Source organism: Lutra lutra, chromosome 1, assembly GCF_902655055.1.
Source record: "Lutra lutra chromosome 1, mLutLut1.2, whole genome shotgun sequence".
NCBI classification, from domain to species: domain Eukaryota; kingdom Metazoa; phylum Chordata; class Mammalia; order Carnivora; family Mustelidae; genus Lutra; species Lutra lutra.
The window spans coordinates 118,581,391-118,591,090 of NC_062278.1; the positions used below are offsets into that span (position 1 = coordinate 118,581,391).

The 9,700-nt window shown below is 50.9% G+C and overlaps 1 long non-coding RNA gene across 1 annotated transcript; it reads left to right on the forward strand.

Annotated features, from left to right (window-relative positions):
• Positions 1-380: 380 nt before the first annotated feature.
• Positions 381-4,514, forward strand: LOC125083160 (uncharacterized). The gene is made up of 3 exons (XR_007122197.1): positions 381-594; positions 3,710-3,882; positions 4,362-4,514. It is a non-coding gene; the product is annotated as an uncharacterized LOC125083160 (long non-coding RNA).
• Positions 4,515-9,700: the final 5,186 nt, after the last annotated feature.

The following is a 9,700-nucleotide window of genomic DNA, read 5'->3' on the forward strand; positions in this document are numbered from 1 at the left end:
GGCATTTCCTGTGCTATGGCCACTGACAACCCCACGGTGGTGCAGGGAATGTGTGAGGCGGTCCTTGAAGACTCAGCCAAGAGGACAAGGTGTTTTCCTCAACTTACTGAACGAGTGTCCCCCAGACTGCAACCGGAGAGATGGGGAGTGGGGTGGGTGAGATGGGGCCCCGGGCCTGACTGACTACCCGGCTGCCCTCTCTGTCAGCTCTTTCCTAACCATCATCTGTCAGAAATAAGGGGATGGGCTTCTCCTCTTCTCCTTCCTGCCTCATGGGGACGGTTCATGGGGACCTGCCTCATCATGGACAAAGTTGAGAAATTCCTCTCTACTTAGCATTTGACTCTCAAGTCCCAAGCTGATTGTCACTTTGGGGACACCCAAAAACCTAATGTGACAGCGAAAGTTCCGGAACGGCAGCGATGAGCGCTTCCCCGGAAATGCTAATGTTCCCTGCTACACTGAGTGGGAAGTCCCAGAACAACAAGACTTGGAGGACATAGAAACACTTCTGAAAAGATTTCAGCACAACATTATCTCTACTCTACACATTTGGTGCCAAGACTCAACATTTTATACAGAGCCTCAGGATGCGTAAGCTTCTTTTCCGGGTCTCCACTCCTTCTCTGGGCCTTGGAGAGGCAGGGAGGAGGGGGTGTTTTTATTCCCACCTCCTATTTGTACAACGAGAGAGGAGGGAGTTAAGTGAATACTGGGGCCCTGAGGGCAGGGGGTGGGGTAGTCAGGCCAGGAGGACAGGCACAGGAGCTCTGAAGTGGGTCTTGAGTTTCTGTTATGGTACTTAATTTATTAGCGTCCTTAAGCCTCTGAGTACATCTGGTATATTTTGAGAAAGTTGAAGTCTTTGGCTCAGCTATGAAAACTGGGAGATGCATAAGCCATCTCTTCTTAAAGCTGGGTGAGCAGTCTGGACTGATTTCATGGGTGTAAGCTTGCCTGACTGTTCCCCTACCTCCCTACCCCCACCCCCATATTCTGTCACTCTGTCAGTCCCTTCTGAAATTACTCCTGTCGCAGGCTGGTCCAGGCTCACCTCTCTCGTCCTGCCTCTCACTGTTCTCTCCCACCCTGCCCAGCTCTCCCGCCCTCCTGTCCATGGTCGGGCAGGGCTTCGTGCCAGCCCACAGGCCCCGTGTCTAGAGCTGCACAAACACCACTAAGCCCTCTGGGCTTCTAGGACCTGGGCCTGCCCTCCACAGGAGATTAAGGGTCCACCATGAGTCAGCAGCCCCACTGGGCTTGACGCCCGAGACTCTTGGCTGGGCCTCTATCAGCTGAGACATTCCCCATCCCTTCCTCCTACCCTCTCTCCTGTGGACCCCTTCTCCTCATTCCCCCAGAACTTGGGTGGGCCTCTGTCCCCACAAACATGGCTGTCAGAGTCCCCGTGTGTCTCCCTCCCTACCCCAACCCAGCTCTGCAGCTGTCCTGCCCAAAGCTCTTGGCTTTGATGGTTGGCCGCGTCTGTAAGGCAGAGAGGCCTGGGCTTGCTGGCAAGAGTAGCATTCCGGAAGAATGGGGGTGTAGGGTATGTGTACCTCCTTTCCTCGGCTGTGAGTCTCTGGGTTCCAGGACGCAGAGCAGAGCGGCTGCCAACACTCACCCACAGGACTTCGGTGCCTACACTGTGAATCACAGCTACTCAGTACGGTGTGCTGAGTCACCCCCAGGAATCTGGGGAGACAATATAGGCTTATTTTTATAAGCTTTGCTGGTGTACCTAGGCTCTTAGAAAATGCTTGATAATTATTTCCAAAAATAGGTATTGGCCCAGGGTCTCCCATGCTGTAGCCAGCAGCTCCTCTAATGAGGGGCCTGGACACCACGTGTGTGGCCCCACCCTGGCCACGGTGGGGGAGGGGGTCTGGATTTCAGCAGGTAGGGTGCCCCTTGCCGCCACAGGAAGAGTGTCATGGACCTGACCTTTGCTGCTTGAGGGGGGAGGAAGGGGAACTGCAGGAGGAGCCCTCAGCTCCACCTTCAAGGAACAGGGACAGCATCTCTGTGCCAACTACTCTCTGAGTCACCTATTGCCATTCCCATTCATGGGAAGAGAGAAATCTTGTGCCTAAGAGCAACTGGTTCGAATTTCCAGCTTCTTGGAGATCCCAGAATTTTTCGGTGTCGATAAACAGAAGTTCCCAGAAGACTCCTTATTCTGGTGGGGGATGTTGTTCTCTTGATCTCCTAGCCAGTCCATGAGCCTTCAGCGGGCTCCGGACCGTAAGCCTCAGAGCCACCAAGCTCCTGGAGATCACCTTGTCCAGCCCTTCACTTACTGATGAGCTGATGGAAACTCAGAGCAGGGACAGGACCTGTCCAGGTTGCAGAGCTAAAATACCGGGCTCAGCCGTGGGGTGAACACTGTGGAGATGAAGTTGGGTTAGGCACAGCCTCTGTCCTGAAGAGTCCCAGGTTTGCAGGGGAAGCAGTCATTTGTGAATACAGTAATGATATAGGTAGACTGTAATTAGATGCATAAAAAGTTGAAATGAATTTGCATGGGGGGATCAAAAGTGCCAAGTCACTCCTACACAGGGAATTAGGACAGGTATTGTGGGGAAGAGTATTAGAGTTGACCATCCAAAGATGGGTTAGGTAGACACTAAGGGATAGCAGAAGGGGGAGAGGGGAGTGCAGATGAAAGAAACACCTTGAGATAGGATGTACAAGCAATGTAGACCATTTTGGCTGTGGTAGAGGATGCTGAAGGTGAATTATGGCAGATGGGGATGGGAAGGGGTTGGGGGAGGAGTAGTCAGAGGATGGAAGGTCTGGAATGCCCAGGGTGAGAAATAGAAACTTTATCACCATTATTATTGTCTAAAAGCACCAGGTGGCAATATGCCAGGCATTTTACTGAGCAATATTAATCATATAATGCAGAGTCGGCACTTTCTAGGAGCTTAGAATTTCGGACAAAGAATGAAATTATGGACAGATATTAAAGGCACATATTAAACATAAGCATAAATCAAAAACTGTTTAACATATAACTATTTAAGTGCAAGTAAAGGAATAAGTGCATTTAAAGGGCCAGTGAGGGAAGGAGCCATCTGGGGATTTGTTCCTGGAAGGTATCTCTCTGTCCTCAGCCTTCCCTGGGCTCTGCGGCTCTGAGAAAGGTCCAGAAGGGCCAAGACATCAGTCTTAATATTAGACACTGGCTTAGTGTGGCTTTATCTTCCAGATGGTTGATTTCTGATACAGAACTGTTTCTGGAGCCTCCCACTCATTCTCATTAATTGATCCAGTCTTCTACTATGTCCATTCCTGAGGTCCTAGCACACAGGAGACACAGCCTGGAGCGGGGCAGGGGATGGAGATCAGGGCCAGTGAGTACAGTGGTGCATGTTATCCACTGCACAAGAGGGAGAAAGCGGGAGCTGAAGTCCAGACTTCCCGATTGCTTCAAATCAAAAGAGTAGAGGGAATGTGTCCACCTAGAGCAGGAAGTGCCTGTTTCTCATCCATACAAATGTGTCATACAGGCTTGTGGCTCTGACAGGGATGTGGCCAAACATCTTCTTTAGATAATGCTTTCTGTCTTACTCTCCCCTCCACCTCCCACCATGGGACATGGGAAATATTTCCAGCCTGATGCTCTGGGCTGGGTGCCAGCACAGAGATGACTCTCAGTGCCCCAGCTCTCCACACCAGACACCTAGCTCATTTTATGCTTCATTAGGCTGGAGATCTGAGAAAGGGCAGAATAAAATCTTTGCTTAAATATATCAAAGAACAAGAAGAACCCACATATGTGCTCTAAGCGCCTACTGGGTCAGACCCTTTCTGCAAACTGTTAAACAGACCTCTGGCTATCCTGGCGCGTGGTGGCAAACATGGTGACTTCATTATATGGTGACTTGGAAGCCCCCTGAAGCCCCCAGTGAGCAGCGATCAGATCACCCTCGCCACCGCCTGTCCCCCACATACCATCCCTGCCTGGAGCCACCCAGCCTCTGGCTGTGTGAGCATTTTAAATGACTTTGAGCTCACCATCCCCCCCCCCCGACAGCCCCTTCTATTGTGAGTGAGCTCTGGCTGTGTTAGCATCTCCTCTCTCTGTTCGGCTGCAGTTCGACCCCTGTAATTTCCAATGCTAGCTCTGGCTCTCACCCTTGTTGCCATACAGATTTGTAGATACAAAAAGAAAAAGAAAAAATGACACTGTCCCCCCAAACTATTTCTTCTTACTCCTCACTCATCTGTCTCTGTACTATAAGAAGCAGCCCTCAATACTCCCAGCCAAACCGTTGCCCATTGCCCATGCAATGTGCCATTCTTGGCCCTGTTCCTATTCTCAGTGCCCAATTCTTGTGCTGCTTTCCTGATTATAGGCTGGCAAGACTCATTTGGACCCGATCTCCTTAAGCATTGGTTCTTGACTTCCTTCCTCAAAGCCTCCCACCCCTGTTTCTGCTCCTCCAAGCAGCTCCTGATAAATACCTTGCCTGCATCAGCATCAGGGTTTTCATGAACAGTTGCACAGGTTGTGCATTGCTCTGCTACACATCAGGCTCGAGACCCTATTTTTATTTCCTCAAGTCCCTGCCGTGGCAGTCAGTATCCCTGCTGAGTTTCCTGGGTCCCTTTTGAGGGGGCAGATATAGGCAGAAGAAAATGAGGTATTTTCTGGAGTCTCTTGGTCCTCCAGCTACCCACCGACTTTTCTCAAATGGGTAGAGTACACAGACTCTTCTCAGAGGGCAGAGTATACATCTTACCTATCTCTGGATCCTGAACACCAAATTCTAACCCAGGGTCCTAGCCTCAATGTTCAAGAAGTGTTACTTGAACAGCTGGACAAACGAAGAGCTCAGTGAGTGACAAAAGTGTAAGATTTGACTGCTCAGGTAACAGGAGGAAGATGAGAATGTGTACGCGGCTTAACCTCCCTCTGCTTCAGACTCTAAAGACCAAAGCAGGGGCGCCTGGGTGGCTTAGTCAGGTAAGCAGCTGATTCTGGATTTTGGCTCAGGTCATGATCTCAGGGTTGTGGGATTGAGCCCCACGTTGGGCTCCACACTCAGTGCAGAATCTTCCTGAGGACTGTCTCCCTCTCCCTCTGCCCCTTCTCTCTCTCTCAGTCTCTCAAATAAATAAATAAATAAATAGTCTTTAAAAAAATAAAGGCCAACACACTTTCTGTATCAGTATTAGTAAGATTTCTGCAAAGGGCTGGATCTAAGACCCATATCTCAGAGAAGTAGCTTTCCCATGGGTCAGCAATAACCACAATAACCAGCTACAGGACCCAGCAAATTCCCCTTGTCCCCCAGGTGTCCCCTTGTGCTACCCTGGGAAAGTATGAACGGACTACATTCAGCCTACCCCCTGCATTTGTGCCTTTTTCTGGCCCTGGCAGTCTGTATGTACCCAGGGAAAAACCTGGGAGGTCTGAAGTTTCAGAGGAAACCCTCAAGCTGGAAGTTTTCTGTGAGATTCTAGGACTGTCTGATGCCCTGAGGAATGACAGGCAAGACCTTCTCTGCCACTCTGGCTTTCTCAGGTGAAAGTGAAACAGGTGAAATAAACAGGTGAAAATAAAAGAAGGCTAGAATGCTGGCCAGGGCTGGGCAGTGTCTCATCATAGAAGCAGCCGAACTGAGTGGAAATGCCCTCTGTAATGTGAATCCAGAAGATCCACTTTGGGTTTTGGTTCTGGTGCTGTTCACTCCAAGAAACTATGCACCTTTCTCGTCTTCACTTTCTTTACCAAAAAGGAGTGCTTCCTATGGCCCAGGGACCAGGACAGTGCTTTGCAAACTAAAGAACAATGGAAAGGGCAAGTGAGAGGGCTGCTATTGAAAAGGGCTCCCAGCCCAGCTGTTGACAAAGCCACGTGCTGTGCCAGCTCCCTGACTGTCCCTAAGGTGCATTTGACCCCATGTAACACTATACCGAGGCCCCACCCAGGCCTCAGGCTTTGGTGACCTGACCCTAGCAAGCTGCCTCATTCCCTTGGACTGGTGTGGTCTGTGAGGGCAGGCACGGAATGCCATAATCCCACAAGGGCACCCGAGCTCTGTTTCCTAACCCATGGGTGGGCTTTGATGGCTCTGATGGCTTTGTTTAAATTTCAACTTCTACTTCCTAGGGTCCAAGGAGCAGCCATTTTTAGGTGTCGTCTCCCTCTCCAACTGAGAGATGGTAGCCCATCCCTCAGAGCCTTGAGGCTAAGCCTCGGAGTCCTTCTGGGGAGTGGGTCTGGTCTGCCTGGCAACAGAGCTGGTCACCTGCAGCAGGGCCCGGGGCGGAGGACTAGCCTCTGAAGAGTATGGGGTGGAAGGGGTGGGCAAAGCCTGGGAGGGAGGAGAGCGAGCAGAAGGAGAAAAGCCTCCACAGTCCTCAGGCCTGAAGGGGAGCAGGCAGGAAAGGGAGGGACACAGGACAGGTCAGGGAGTGAGGATGAGGCAGGAGGAAGGCAGAGGCTCCGGGAATAAGGTCATGGAATGATCTCATAGTATCTTAGGTGTTTGGGGGACTGTCCCTCTGCCCAGAGCCCCTGCTTCGGGGGCCTCCTGGAGGTCCCATGCTGAAACCAGCCAGATTTCCGCCCGACTTGGCCCCACTTTGTTGGGAAACTTGGAAATTCTGTGGTCGCTGACTTTAATGATTAAGTCCTCTCTGCTTCCAAGGAGCTGGTCCCCCAGCCGAACAGCAAGCGCATGTTTCCATGGGCGTGTTCCTGCCTGGTGGGGAGAAGTTTGCCTAGGAAATAAGCTGGCTGCTCCCTACGTTCTGGAGCTGACCACAGAGGCCTGTCCCCTTCCCCGCCTCTTCCCAGCAGCCAGGCAGACCAGCAGCTGCTGGGTGCCGGCCACAGGTCCCTCGCTGGCTTCTGACCCATGCATGCCCGAGTGTGCATGCACACGCTCCTCGCCTGCGGCTCCATCAGACCCGGCACCCGGGGAGGCAGGGTCCTTGTCCGTGTCTTGTGGGGAGAGCCTGCCTGAGCTCCCAGGTCTTGCCTGTAGCCCCAGCCCACGGATTAAAGTGTTGACTGCTGTAAAGCCCAGTCACAGCCCAGCGGTCTCTGAACGCCCGCCCAGTCCACCGTCTGAAGTGCGTCATGTGCACAGGACTCCCAGTGGGTGGCTGCGGGCTGTGAAACCACCACAATGGGAGGGCTCCTGGGGGCCATTGGCCGCGTCCCCCGCAGAGCTGCCATTGCCCTACACCCTCTTCCCCCACTAATCTGGCTTCTTTCTCTAGCCTCATTGCCCTCTACACTGTTTTCTCTCCCTCTCTCCCCTGTCTATAGTTCTCTCTTCTTGCTATAGTTCCGTCTTTCCATCCCCTTCTGTGGCTTTCTCCGTATTTCTGTCACTCTCTCCTCTGCTCTGTGTGTCTCTCTGTCTCTGTGTCTCTCGCTCTCTGCCTCTCAATCTGTTTCTGAGTGTCTCTCAGTCTGCCCCTGCCTCTCATACCTCTTTGTCTGTCCCTCTGTCTCTCTCTGTGTGTCTCTCTCTTTTAGACAGGGTCTCTTTGATTCTCAGTCTCTCTCTCTCCCATCCTGTCTGATCAGCGCTCCCTGTCTCTGTCTCTCATCTTGGAGGGAAAAGTGTCCCAACCAAATGTCCAACAGGACCAAAGCCCTCCCAGGGGCCCCACATGACAGAGCAAGGAGGGCTACTGGGCGAGGTCCATGTCAGGTTGGTGTAACAATTTTACTGAAATGGCCCCCCGGGGCCACAGGAAGCCAGTGTCAGGGAGGGAGATCAGTATGGAGCAATGTAGAGCAGTGGCTGTCCTGGGCCTGCAGAAGAGTGGGAGTCCCTCCACATGCACATCTGCTCTCCCTCCAGCAGAGAGCTGAAAGGGGATGACTCCTGTGTCCGTTCACCCAGGGAAGCCCTGTGTCTCCCTCAGAGGAGTCCACATTCTCCTTCTTTGTGTTCTTTGGTCCTTCCAAGTGGTAGGAAAGACTTCTAGGAACCAGTGCCTGAACAAAATGCCAGCAGAAAAACCACAGGTTTCTGCTTTCTGAGTGGGAAGAGGCAAAGCTGGGGCTGAAAAATAGAGAATTAAGGAGCGTTTAATAGGTAAAACAATGCAGGGTCCTACAACCTGAAAGCTTTTAAAAGGACAGCTCAGGGGTGCCTGGGTGGCTCAGTGGGTTAAAGCCTCTGCCTTCAGCTCAGGTCATGATCCCGGGGTTCTGGGATCAAGCCCCGCATCGGGCTCTCTGCTTGGTAGGGAGTCTGCTTCCTCCTCTCTCTGCCTGCCTCTCTGCCTACTTGTGATCTGTCAAATAAGTAAATAAAATCTTAAAAAAAAAAAAAAAAAAGGACAGCTGGAGCTAGGGCTTCTGAATATGCACACCTGTGGCCAAGTTAACTGCCCTCCCCACCAAGGTCCCCCGGGATGACCAATATATAAATCAGAGTAATACTAATATCCATTTGTCTTGGGTTAGTTAGCCACTCTTCCTATATGATCTTAGTCAATCTTACCGAAAATCCTGGGTAGGTAGTCATCTCTCCATTTTACAGAAGAAGAAACTGAGGCTCAGAGACGTGAAGTAACTTGCCCAAAGTTATAACTAGTGGGTAGAACAGCTAAGATTAGAACCTAGGACTGTCAGACTCCACATTGCATGCTTGCCCCATTTTTACCCGAAAGAAACATTTTTAGTTGAGCGGAGATGGTTCTTTTCATATCTGCGCGTCCTTTCTGTGGGTGGATCAGAACAGAGAAACACATGCACAAGATTAAGCATCAGGTCAAGCTGACCTCCTCTCCAGGCCTTCCAGGCAGCAGGTGGTTTCTGAGCATGTCCGGGAGTGATGCTGTTTTCAATTAGTCCAGGTAGCAAAGGCCCACACCGATGTCTGGGGAGCTTCGAAAACCACTCCCACTTGCTGTGCCTTCAGCTTACCCATGGTCAAAAACCAAAACCAAAACACAGACATCAAAAGCTTAAGAAAAATGTAGGGAAGAAAAATTTACAACTGGTAAAAATTCTATTATTTTTTTTCCTTTTCTTAGAATTGGGATAAAACTGATAGGTTTCTCATTATTGTGGCAGAACACAGAACACTTTTTCCACTAGATTCAATTTCAATCTCAGAGTCTAAGAAGAGAAGGTAGGGCCACCTGGAGACTTCTCCCCATGTAGCACGACTTCCGGTCGACCATGATTGGGTGACTTGTATGAGCCCTCCAGTTCTAGGTCAGAGAAGACTTCAGAAACGAGAAGGCAAGGAGGGGGAAAAAGACATTTGATCCAACTATGTCTAGACTCCCCATTACTTCTTCCAGTGGGGAGAAGATTTGTGTTCACTATGATCATTTCTGCAAACCAAAAGGGAGACAGAGCGGCCTGAGAGGAAGCCAGGCATGGAAACTGCCAGACACACTCAGGGATATTTAAACCTGCCCAGGCCCATGGAGTTAATCTCTCCCTGCAGTGACCTCATGGGGACAAGCTGTGTGTATCTGGTGCCAGGATGAGGCTGTGGCTTCACACAAAAACAGTTTACGAGGTTTGAAAGAACTCACGTCTCTAATCATATAGCCGTGACCCGGAGAGTACACACCCAGAGTGGATTCTGGCCTAATTACCAATTTGGCCATCTTCACTGATGACATCAACCCCGTTCCATTCCATTCCACAAATATTGCCTGAATTCCTACTGTGTGCCAGCGCTGAATTATCCACTGAGGATGCAGA